We start from the raw sequence: 13348 nt of genomic DNA on the forward strand, positions 1-13348 counted from the left end.
TAAAACTCTCAGGCATTTGTTTGATCCTTAAAAAAAAAATATGTGCAATCCATGGAACTTCTGAAAGCAGCTACGTAATTCTCTGTAAGAATGTCATGGGGGTCGAAGGGCTGGAAGATAATTCAGAGTGCTGGTGCACATGTTTTGTTTGCAGGAAGCCCAGATTCAATCCCCATGTGTCCCCTGTATACCATCAGAAGTCAGATACCCAAGCAACTTGCCAGTAGCTAGCCTTGAGCACCACTGGGTATGGACCAAAAGCAAACAACCACAAAAGAGATATCAATACAGGGCCCATATAAAACTATAATCTGTATGTGTGTCAAGGTATGCATAGAGACAAAAAAATTATAAAAATTAGGAAGATTAATGTACAGAGTTCATTCATTCAAAATGCTTCATATTTTTAAAAAATGCTTCATACTGCCTACTGTAGGCCACACACTATGTTGGAGGTACAATGACGAGAAAAAGCTGACACAAACTTGTACTTAAAGGTAGTCTAATGGAGAAAATGTATTAACCAACACATATGCACACACAAAATTAAAACTACTAGAGTTATCCTTTACATACGGTATTATAAGATTTGGTGACAGAGCAAATGAGTCACAATACTTTCATAGGAAAAAGAGTTGAGCAAAGATGGAAAACAAAAACTCGGAAATAATTGCACAGAAAGAAAAAAGCATTCGAGGAAAAGAAGCTATGTATAATGGCCCTGGTGCAGGAGGAAGTGAAGGCGCCGGGTCCGAGTCCACAGACTTAAAAGACAGAGGCAGCAGTCTGGCAATGAGGGGTCTTTAGGGCACACGAAAGACCCTAATGTTGGTTCTAATAAAACTCAAAGCCACAAGAAACAAAGTGTGCATGTTGTGGGGGTGGAGAGGGAAGGTGGGAGGAGAAAAGAGAGAAGACTAAATAAAGTAAAAAGCCGTCCTCAATCAATGAAGAGGCCTGGGCTGGAAGAATATATATTTTTGACAGAGATGAACTCACCAAGGGAGAGAAATGAGAGGAAGAAGAGCATGGTCCTAGGAGAAAGTCAAAGAATAATACATTATACAAAATTCAAACACCCAAATCCAGAAGCCTTGGATAATTTAGGTTATTTTAATAGTACACTTGAAAGCAAGGCTTTTGTACTCCTCTTAAAATACTCACTTAAAGTGAAGACCTATCTATTTCCACACAGAAAGTGCGCTGATGATTACAAGATCTCCCACAATCCCACTGTGAGTATCACACTAACGATAGTCCAAACATAACACCATCTTTCCTAAATGAGAAAAATTCTAAATTCTAAATCAACCCTTGTGCCGAAGGCAATCAGATGAGACGGTAAGGGATGGAGCAACAGTGCAGTGGGCAGGGTGTTTGCCTTGCACACGGCCAACCCTGCCTTAGTCCCCAGCATCCCATAGGATTCCCCAAGCCTGAGCACAGAGCCAGGAGTAAGTCCTGAGCACCACCAGGTGTGGTCCCAAAACCAAAAATAAGAAATAAAAACAGATGTACAATGACTTTAAAAAAAAAAAAAACTTACCTAGAAGGAAAGGAGTATGTGGACCAGTTGAAGGAAAAGTTAAAATCAAGAGGGGTTGGTTGAATGGTTGAATATACAAAATAAAACCCATTTTGGATACTTCAGAACTTTCTGAGAAGGAATAATAAAGATGGTTACTTGTAAAACTTCTAAAGCTCAAGTAGAAAGTGAACTAAGACAGGAGGAAGGCCCTTGTAATAAAAGATATGTATGTTAAGATTCTGGGAGGTGAACAATTTCTGCTAATGTGTAATTTCTGCTTTCTCCATAACACAGCTTGTTACCCATGGAGACAGCAGGTAAATAAGGGTAAAACTGGTGAAGCAAAGTTTCAATAATTATTGCACAAAGAAGTCTTAACATAAAAAATATGGGAAGGGGGAGATAGGAGGGGGCAGGGAGAGTGTGTACAGCAGAGAGGGCACTGGCCTTGCAAGCAGCCAACCCAGGTTCAATCCCTGACTCCCCTGAGTACGCCAGGAGGGCTTCCAGATTGCAGACCCAGGAGCGGGCTCTGAGCACAGCCAGACGCGGCATTCAAGCCAGTGCAAAACCCAGAAATGGGGAGGATCGTTGGAGAGTGCTAAGGATTCATTTAAGATAATAATGAATGAACTGTTATAAAAGTAACCCTTAAGACTACCTAACCAAGAAGAGAACTATAGTAAACCTATTAACCAAAAAAAAAGACCTACACTAAAAACAAGGAAAAAAAGGTCAATTAACTTGAATTTATTATTACAAGCTCTAAGCTGGATTTCAAAACACAATCAGCAATAAGAGAACAAAAGTAGAATAAAGGATGACCTGTGTAACTGTGGACTGGTCCAAGTTTCATCAAGGAAAGGTTATGTTATACAAAGCACAACTAGGTGACTGTGGTCAGAATGGAAGGTGTGAATTCATGATTTTGAAGAGATTTATCTAATGAACTGCTGTTGAGTATTGAAGACCAATGGCAACAGGTAGTTACAGGAACTGAAAGTTGAGGGTTGGACTTATTGGCGTCTTTACACATCAATGCACAACTATGATCATGAAAAAGAAAACTGTAAAACAGCTGCCAGCCCTTCATGAATAAGAAAATGACTAGGTTTGTTTTGTGTGGCTGATAGTAGTGAGAACTAGCCAAAGGCCCGGCCCGGGAAACAAATGACAGAACTTAAAAGGTGTAGCAGTTTAAAGGGACCAAAAAGAGTAGCTGGAGAGATAGTATATCAAGTAAGGTGCTTGTCTTGCACAGGACTGACCTTAAATTCCTGGGAACTCATATCAGCCCTAGAGCAATGCCAGGAGTGTTTCCTGCTTGCAGAGCCAGGAGTAAGCCCTGAGCACAGCTGGCTGTGTGCCCGCCACCGATAAAACAAAAAATAAAAATAAAGGTAACAAAAAGAATGGAAAAATAACATTGTGGCATTGGAAAAGGCCATAATAAAATGAAGTTCCTGGGCAGGAGAGATGGTACAGTAGGTAGGGCACTTGCCTTGCACAGGGCCAACTCAGATTCAATCCCTCACATCCCAGATGGTCTCCTCAAGCATGGAGACCAGGAATAATTCCCGAGCACAGAGCCAGGAGTAACCCATGAGTACCACCAGTGTGGCCCAAACCCCTCCCCCCAAAAGAAAAGTTCCACTTTCCAGATACAGTAGCTTTGAAGATGATAAATGAAGGCAAAGCAGTAGAAAAAACATTAAGAAAACAGATTTACAGGAGACTTTGCTTCTCATGAATAAAGAAGTTTCCAAACCTGCACCAAAGGTTGAAAGGAGGGAGGGAAACAAGGAAGATATTAAAAGCATTACGATACTGGACAGGGCTGGGTTAAACTTGCTGATTGAAAGTAAAAACCAAAAGTGGCATGCTAGACTGCAGTACGCAAAAGAATGGAGCCGGGATGGGGATGAAATATTTCTTAACAGGGTACACAAGCCAAATTCTCAGATCACATGATGATTAATTTTAGTATCTCCTAACCTCTTTGAACACAAAAAAAATCTTGAGCCACTTCAATATTTAATATACTAAAACACTGTAAAATTTTCACTTCTTTAAAAATAACAACATAAAAATTCCCCAAATATTTTTTAAAAAGGAATCCTAATGTAAGCTAACATTTATGGTGCTTAATTATTTTCCATTTCTGGAAATTATTTTATATGAGGCATCAAACCCAAGATTACCCATACTTCCAAAACTTTGGTTAAGTAAATATCTTTTTAGAAGGAAAAAAGTCTACTCTTATCACTCATTGGAGCAGTGGTTCCTAATTTTTTTAATTTCAGTCAGAAATCCCTTTGAAGGAGTTAATAAAAAGAATGGGTCACTTTAGACAGAAAAACACATTATACACAAAATTCTGAATGCTACTTAAAGGAGGTCAGTAATCTAACTCTGAAACCTTCCCTCTGTAAGTCTAACTCAGGCTACTTTGGAAATGTTAATCCATTTTGATGTTTTTTCAAAGTAAAAAAAAAACCACATATCCAGTGAAACGTCCACAGCTGTTAACAGCAATGGGAGGTACTTTCACATGTACAAACATATTGCAAGGTCCCCTTAACTAGCATCATGCCAATGGCAAGTGAAAAAACTGACCGATCAGAAATGAACACAGCCAGCCATAGATGTGAACAATCAAATATATCAACTTAAAGTATACAATGTTATCTGAGCTAATCTACCCTCCCCCAAATAACTAGAAATTCATAATCTGTACAGTATAGAGAACAAGCATTAAATTTTCAAGCCTCAAAAAAAAGTATATATGGAGTGAGTACTGCTTGGATTCTGGTTTCTAATCTGCCAACTAGTGAGCTTTCTCCCTGGCCTACGTATCCACCTTCCAACTTAGGCAGTTTATTCAATTTCATTATCTTTAGCTTTATTTCAACTGAATAATGAATTAAATGACTTCTAGTTCTGTGAATCGTCTATAAATCCTAAAACCACTAGGTGAATCAAATAGCCCACTGGAAGATAGAAAATAAAATGTGTCATGCCACAGGAAAATTATCAGTGTCCTTTCCTAAGTCATATAAAACCCACTCAATTAAATCACAACCACACACACACACACACACACACACACAATAATGGCATCCTAAAGATTGATATTTTAGTGATTAATGGACACTAATAGGAACAGAAAAGAATCAAAATTGTTTATATTTTTTCACTCAGATGGAGAATACAACCAAAGACAAGTGAGGAGACCACCTTCCTGGCAGAGTCTGCACTTAATCAGCTCACCTGCCTGTCCGTTGAGCTTCCCCTTACTCCTGCTGCTGCTAGTCTCCTGTTCCTAGTGTTTACCCTGAACGGGCTACACCTTCCAGGGCCATAGTCCTTCCTTTCTAGAGCTGAGACCCATATAAGGTTCTCATCTGAACATGAACTTATTGAGATATTTTACCCTGATGAATATTCTTCAATATATATACTAAGGGATTCAAAGCTTAATCTTCCCAGTTGCACTAATTTGTCATGGACTAAATTTAAAGAAATCCTCTGCTTTCGGGTCTACACCATTCCCCTGTCCTGACTCATTCCTTTGGTTACTTAAGCACACGATTAAATGACTCTTTGAGAGCAGAAACTGTCCTTACATACATCTGCATAGTCTATAGCACATAATACAGCACCTGCCACCAATGAGAATTTGATAAACAAACTTTAATAAATGATCCTTATAAATTTAAATTCTGAATCAAGAGGTGATCTATCTTTTGCAAAATATGAGATATCTTTATGCAATAATCTCAATTTACTCTATGCTTGTATTAATCCCCCTCGGAGAGCCAGGCAAGCTACCGAGAGTATCCCACTCGCACGGCAGAGCCTGGCAAGCTTATGGCAAGCCTGGCAAACTCTACTAAAACTGTTTAGAAATGCTGAAGGCCACATTAAGATCAATAGGTAAAAGAAAAGCTAGGAAAACTGGCATATGACAATAATTTAATAAACAAATTTTAAAATAATGTAAAAAGATGAAATGATCTTTTAATTTGACAACTCTCATTCTGTAAGTCCCTTAATTTTCTCCCAAGTTATTAATGAGACCACTTAAACCTAAGATCCTTCTTAAAATCTATGGACACCTTTTACCCTGTAATGATTAAATCTAATTAGTCCAGTTTGGAGTATTCGATATGCCAAAAACAGTAACAAGTCTCACAATGGAGACATTACTGGTGCCCGCTTGAACAAAATTGATGAACAACAGGATGACAGTGCTACAGTCTTAATGTTTATAAAGGTCTGGGTTCTAGAAAAATCAACTTCACTCTCTGAGCCCTCTCCTATGCTTTCCTGCATGATGTGTTTTACATTCGTAACAAACACACCAAGCAGTCATCATTAATTCTACTTCAGCTTAGAGAAAGAGGTTCCAGAAGGTTCGTTTCCTAATGCGGCATATAGGACTTTGGTCCCTGACCTAGCTAGACTGAAAAAGGAAAAAGATATGAACGAGGTGTTAACTTAAAGAACTATATGCTGTTTTCACAATTCAAAATGTTGTGAAGGTGAGACAAACAGTAACAAGTCAGTGTATGCACGTGAGTATCATATAGATATAACAAAAAAATATTCACCAACCCTGAAGAATAAAAAAGCCAAACTAATATGAGAAAAGGCATATATGAGTCAACTGAGGATTAAGGATGTGGTTCAGTAGTAGGGAAAATTAAAATAAATATAAGTCTGGCATGAGTGAGGCCTGAAGTAAGATTCTAGCATATCTTACCCCCCAAAATAAGAATATCAATAAAGCAAAAGTTGTGAAAGAGATTGGTCACTAATCAATGAGGCTTTAATGCAAGAAATTTTAAAACAAAAAATATACATAAATAAATTTTTAACAACTTTCAATTAGTAGAAAGCAAAACAGTATATTCTAAAATCAGGAAGGAACTCTACTAAGTCTGTTTAGAAATGCTGAAGGCCACATTAAGATCAATAGGTAAAAAAAAAGCTAGGAAACTGGCATATGACAATAATTTAATAAACAAAATTTAAAATAATGTAAAAAGATGAAATGATCTTTTAATTTGACAACTCTCATTCTTTAAGTCCCTTAATTTTCTCCCCAAGTTACTAATGAGACTTCACTTAAGCCTAAGATCCTTCTTAAAATCTATGGACATCTTTTACCCTGTAATGATTAATTCTAATTAGTCTAGTTGGCTAGAAATCTAAGACTGACACCAGATGATTTATGAAAACTGAACCTGACCTAGTCTTCAAATATTCTAAAAAATGAGCTTATTCCACCTGCAAAAGGATATTGGAAACTGTGCTATCTACTTCAAGAAGTTGTAAAAAAAATTTTTAATGTAATTAAATTAATGTGAAAGCAGTCAAACTGTCCTCGAACTACAACAGTTTTATTCTGCAGCTTTATCTCATCATTGCCAGAAAACTCTAAAATTAAAAGTAATTGCTATAGTTTGTGGTCAGTGCAAGCTTTGGGCAATTATTTTTAGGTTGGACATTGCTACACACTAATCAACCTTTCATTTTAAAGTGATTTTAAATCATTAAAGGATCAAGAAATGCTAGAACAAACATGTACCTAATCATAGGAAAGACGGTATCACAGGGAATGCACCTCACTTCATTTACTTATGCTTTGTGCATTACACTTTGCTATGCTTCATGTTTTATGAAAGAAGCCATACAAAATCCAGAAGGACTACATTTGGGGAAAACAAAGTGAAGCTGAAGTTGAAGTTCATCTAAAAAGTGAGTCAGTGACCAATATATGTTTTTGATTAAAAATAATAAGGAACTTTGGGAAAAGGCAGCTCACATAGAGAAGGAACACCAAGAAAAGGCTGTTTGGAGGACCCGCTCGAGTGGGAGATGCATGCCGAATATAGACTCTATAGATTGAACACAATGGCTGGCCAGTCAATGCCTCTATTGCAAACCACAACACCCAAAAGGAGAGAGAGAACAAAAGGGAATGCCCTGCAGCAGAGGCGGGGTGGGGAGGGGAGTGGGGTGGGGGTGGTGGGAGGGATACTGGGATCATTGGTGGTGGAGAATGGGCACTGGTGGAGGGATGGGTACACGATCATTGTATGAAACACAAACACGAAAGTTTGTAAGTATGTAACTACCTCATAGTGATTCACTATTACATATATAAGCAATAAGAATAATAAGGAACCCAAACTACCAAATATCCATGCTGAAGTAAATTAAAATGTAATAGCATGAGAAAAGCTTGATAAACTGAAAGAGGGCAACTGCAAACAGACCAATAATAGAAATATATTTTTGTTACATATGAGTAAGAATTGGGTAGCACTGTAATTCCGTTGTTCATCTATTTGCTCGAGCGGGCACCAGTAACATCTCCATCATGAGACTTGTTGTTACTGTTTTTGTCATATCAAATACACCACAGGTATCTTGCCAGGCTCTGCAGTGCGGGCGGGATACTCTCAGTAACTTGCCGGGTTCTCTGAGAGAAACAGAGGAATTGAACCCAGGTCGGCTGCATGCAGGCAAATGCCCTTCCTGCTATGCTATTGCTCCAGTCCAAGTCTATGGCCATACCCCCCTGAACGCGCCCAATCTCATCTGATCTTGTCTAATCTCATGATGAATTGAGTAAATAGGAATAAATATGTGTAGTAAAAAATTCAATATATGCAAAGAGGTTTTCAAATCAGTGGGAAAATGAAATATTATTCATTCTGTATTGAAAATATTGGCTACATGCATCTTAGAAAAGTGCTTATGTCTAGCACATCATAAGCTCTCTGTTAACTGAAGTTTAAAAATATATATAGTAAGAAAAAATATATAAGAATATATTTTAACCTTAACGTGAGAAAGACTGACAAGTGCTGGGAAGATAGGTGAGTCAGGTGTATATGACTTCCTGCACAAGTACCAAAATTCAATAGCCAGCACCTCCCACCACTACTGAGTTCCAGCATTTAACTGGTTGGCCCAGTAGCTGAGAGTGACCCCAGGACCCCCTGAGCACTGCTTTCAGAGGCCTCACTTCCAGTTTTGAAAGAACTGACAAATTTTACATAAAAATGTATGTAAATTTTCTTCCCTGATTTAAGATACCACAAGCAAACATAAAAATGTATGAAAAAATATATACCACATATATATAGAGAACTGGTGTAGATACAGATAGATATAATAAGAGTCATCTACTAGCAAGAACAAGTCAGAAAAGGAAAGTGAGAGAAATATCAGACAAGGTCTATACAGGTCAAAGGTGTGGCTGAAGAAAGGGAGGCTAGAAATGGGAGGGGAGGGATGATGTGAGCAGGAAGTCAAGAAGAACTGAAAGGGGGAAAGTAGGAATGGAATGAGAAGGGTGAAGGAGGTAAAGGACTGAGTAGAATATTTTTATCTATTCATGAGCATCTTGTTTTGCCAAGGGAAGAGAGACAAGTGCTGTATCACACTGTTAGAAAGACACTGTTAGTGTGGCACAACCTTTGGTAAGGAGAAATTTAAAAATAAACAATGTACCATACTTCTGAAATGTTTCACAGAAATAATATTACTACCATGCAATAATACATGAAGATTGTTTAGTATATATGTCACTGTCACTGTCATCCCATTGCTCATCGATTTGTTCGAGTGGGCACCAGTAACGTCTCTCATTGAGAGACTTATTGTTACTGTTTTTTTTGGCATATCCAATACACATGGGGTAGCTTGCCAGGCTCTGCTACTCGGGCTCGATACTCTCTGTAGCTTGCCGGGCTCTCCGAGAGGGGCGGAGGAATCGAACTCGAGTTGGCCACGTGAAAGGCGAAAGCCCAATCGTTGTGCTATCGCACCACAACCAGTATATATGTAATATATGTAATAGCAAAAATACATTATATCCCACACATAAGCCCTTGAATTTCTGACAAAGGAATCAAGAGTAAGCAGTGCAGAAAAGAAAAACTCTTCAATAAATGGAAAGGGAAAACCACACATAGAAGAAACTACATCACCATCTTAAATATGAAAATTAATTCAAATAGACAAAATAATGTAAGAACATAAAATAAACAAAGGAGAACAAAGGCAAAAAGACATCAAACTAGTGAGATCTCTGTGGATTGATCAGCAACAACAAGGGTAATAGAAGATAAGCTAATTGGGACTATATTGAATCAAAAAGCTTCCATCTGGCAAAAATCATTTAGGCAATGAATGGGAGAAGGTATCTGCAAACCATGTACCAGAAAAAAGGTCAGTATCCAAAACAGATCAACTCAACAACAGAAACACACAACCAGATTTATAAATGGGCATGGAAACCTAAATAGGCATCTTACCAAAGACACACAAATATATCTGAAATGTTCCTCACCATTTATCATTGGGAAATGCAAGCCAAAGCTTCATGATTTCACCTCTAAGCGTATCTGTTGGACTGATATGATCAGAAACAACAGTATTGGCTCGGATGAAGAGAAAAGGGAGCCCCATGTATTGTTGAGGCACGTGCACTGTGCAGTTACTACAGGAAACAGCATGGTGGATCCCCCCCAAATTCTAACTTCTATATGTTGTACTTTTGGAATCATGTAAAGGGGGAAAAAAAAAGATAAAAAGCTGACATTTGTAACAACATGAATGAATCTTGAGAGTATTATGCTAAGTGAAATAAGTCAAAAAGCAAATGGTACATATACATGGCTTAACTTATTCGAAAATACAAAAAGAAAAAGCTAGAGGCTGAGAGACAACATAGCAAGTCTATTTCTGACACAATATGGTCCCGCAAGAACCATCACTGGGGTGTTGTGGGTGTCCCCAGCACCACAGGGTCCGAGCAGCAGCATCACATCTTCAGGTTCTTGCATGAAACACCAACCCATTGACCAAGAATTACTGGTGAAGCCTCTGGGACTCCTGGGAAATCGTGGGAAATCTTTGAGAACTCTCCTACCTCCCCACCCCCACCCCCACCTCTTTAAAAAGAGGCATAACAAACGAAAACTGAAACCCTTTGATAACAAAATTTTGGTAACAAAGAGAAATGTGGAACAAGAAGGGTTCAAATGGCTGGTTGTGGATGGTGAGTGGTGAGTGTGTATGGTATGAGTCATTACAGAGGTAGAAAGCTGTATCAAATCTATACAATGGTAATACTATCTCAATGAAGGCAATCTCTTCTTTGGGGGGGGTGGTTGGGGGCCACACCTGGCATTGCTTAGGGGTTATTCCTGGTTCTAAATTCAAGAGGATTGATCCTGGCGAGGTTCAGGGGACCATATGGGATCCTGGGACTGAACTCGGGTTGGCTGCATGCAAGGCAAATGCCCTACCCACTATATTACCACTGACCCCCTCAATGAAAGAAATTTTTAAAAAATCCATCCAACTATAAATCAAAAATTAAAAATTATAGATAAGAAAATAAGCAATCAGGTCAGAGTAATAGTACAGAAGATAGGGTATTTGCCTTGCATCAGGCTGGTGCAGGTTCAATCCCCAGCATCTCCATATGGTCTCCAAGCCTACCAGGAGTGATCTCTAAGCACACAGCCAAGAATAACCCTTGAGCACCAAAACTGAGACACCTCCCCCCCCCAAAAAAAAATTCAATTAAGAAAATGGCTAAAAAAATTCTGATGCACTCAGACAATTAGTTATAAAACTAATAGATGTGTATGTCTGAAGAAAAAAACATGATATACAATGTGTGTGTGGGGGGGGGGAATGCGGTAACACAGCTATATAATCACTCGTATTAAAACATCCACAAGAATCTAAGGAATTTTCAAAAGTGGTTACTTCTAGAATGTGATATTAGGTAAGAGGAAGTAATGTTCATTTCAAAAACTATGTACTGTTACAAAGCTATACATTCTTTTTATAATTAAAATAAGAAGCCCAAAGCATACATATTAAAGATAGCTTATGCAGAAAGCATTCTTTGCATGCAGGAGGCCCAGGCTCAATTCACGGTACTTGAGGCACCTCTGGAATGAGCAATAGACAAACACAGAAAATGCATTCAAGTTAAATCATTTCAAAATACACATAAAATTTTTATACTATTCTTTAGGGGACTCGATCTTTCTACACTAATAAAAACTTTCATTAATATAAATTTATTTGCCACAATACTTAGAAATAATGTGCGCCACAACCCAAAGTCTTCCCCTCAATAACTCTGAATACAATTGAAAACAGCCACTGAAAAGTTATTGTTTTGAAACAATGGTGCCACGTTTACACGGTCAATGGCAACTTTATAAACAGAATGTCCTAGTAAAACTGAAAGTAATGTTTTGTGTTAAGTACCCTAACCTTTTTTTTTTTTTTTGGACCCAGAATTTCCTTCTAATCAAGAACTGTATCTTTTTGGATTTGTTTCACTGTACCCTTAGTATTCAACATACTATACATCACTTATACTTTTAAAAGATGCTGAACAAAACCAATTACTGGTAGATTTTTTTTAGTGCTCTGATAATTTTTTTATTTTTTTTTTTTTTTGCTCACAAAAGTTTCCACATGAAAAAACCTAACTTGTGCTCATCAGATTCTCTAAAGCAGGATTTACCAACTTCGGCAATATTGACACTTTGTTAAAACATTTGCTTTGCCATTCCCAGATGTTTAGCTGTAGCCCAACAAGTTTTCCAAAATAGTCAAATGCTCTTTGGGGGGCAAAAATCTCCTGCAGAAGAGAGGAATACTCAAAAGTATTATGAAAAAAATATACTTTGATCCCCCAATATATAAGAAATCATCTCAAAGACATATCTACCCATTCTCTTACCCATACAATGAGCAATTCTTAAGAGCCCTTTTCTATCCCACCATGCTTGAAGCTCCTGACAATTATTTCTGATTTCCCTTTTTTTTACAAACCTCTCTGAAAAATTAGTACAAAATTCTACTCACATTTTCCTCATAAACACTTCTCAGATTTGGACTTTTCTTTCCCAGTTACCTAGAACAGGTCCTTAGAGGATTGCAGAGTCAGTTGTGGCATCTCTGCGTTCTCTCACTTATCAGACATACTAGGTTTCTATCATCTCTCTCACCAGCTAGAATACGTTCAGAGGCTCTGTAACCAGCCCTGCCTCCCCCACCCCACCAAGAAACCTAATTTCACACATTCCTTGAAAACATAATCCTGGTTTACCTCTCAAGCCCTCTCTCTTCCTTGTGGTTCCTTTACAAGCTGGGAATCTCTCGAAAAAATTTCCTTCCTACATCCATGGTCATGGTCATTGCTATGGCCATATTCATGCAAAACGGTCCTTATATTCATGAAAAAATGGAAGCCAAGGCTTCTTGTCAATGAATGATTTATCGAGTTCAACTTCAGTGTTTTATGATTTCAAAGACTTGTGGATTCATTTCTGAAAGGTTTACTATGAACCTTTGATATAAAGTCATAGAATTGTTTCCTTGTGCTATTGGCAACAGAATGAAGTACATGTGAATCTCCCTGCACATCTTTACACTCATGAAAGCCTCAATAACCACTTCATGTCCTAATTTGCCAGTCACTTAGAATTTGGCCAAGTACGTTAAGACATGGTCAGCTACTAGATAGCGTAGATGGAAGTCAAGCTCTACCACTTACTAGTTTAGGAGGCTTCAACTGAATGACTTCGATTCTCTGGCCCATTGTTTTCTCATCTGTAAAACGATAATAACAGAATCTACAGAATAGAGATATGAGGTAACTAATTAATATGTATAAAATGCTCAAAGCAAGCATACATCAAGTAGTCCATGCTTCACACAGCCTAAGTCTCTAAAATATCCAAAATACAGACTTCCTTTTCCTTATTC

General features: G+C 38.0%; 1 protein-coding gene across 2 annotated transcripts in view; it reads right to left on the reverse strand.

Annotated features, from left to right (window-relative positions):
• The window catches only part of HBS1L (HBS1 like translational GTPase), a 99073-nt gene that overhangs the window by 36050 nt on the left and 49675 nt on the right, over positions 1-13348 (reverse strand). The window contains exon 1 of one of the 2 annotated variants that reach the window (XM_055135647.1): positions 13137-13158. The exons of the other annotated variant lie outside the window; for it this stretch is intronic. The gene's annotated coding sequence lies outside the window, so the exon portion shown is untranslated. Of the gene's footprint in view, positions 1-13136; positions 13159-13348 lie in introns of those variants that run through there. 2 annotated transcript variants of the gene reach the window in all.

The sequence above is a fragment of the Sorex araneus genome, chromosome 4 (genome assembly GCF_027595985.1).
Source record: "Sorex araneus isolate mSorAra2 chromosome 4, mSorAra2.pri, whole genome shotgun sequence".
NCBI classification, from domain to species: domain Eukaryota; kingdom Metazoa; phylum Chordata; class Mammalia; order Eulipotyphla; family Soricidae; genus Sorex; species Sorex araneus.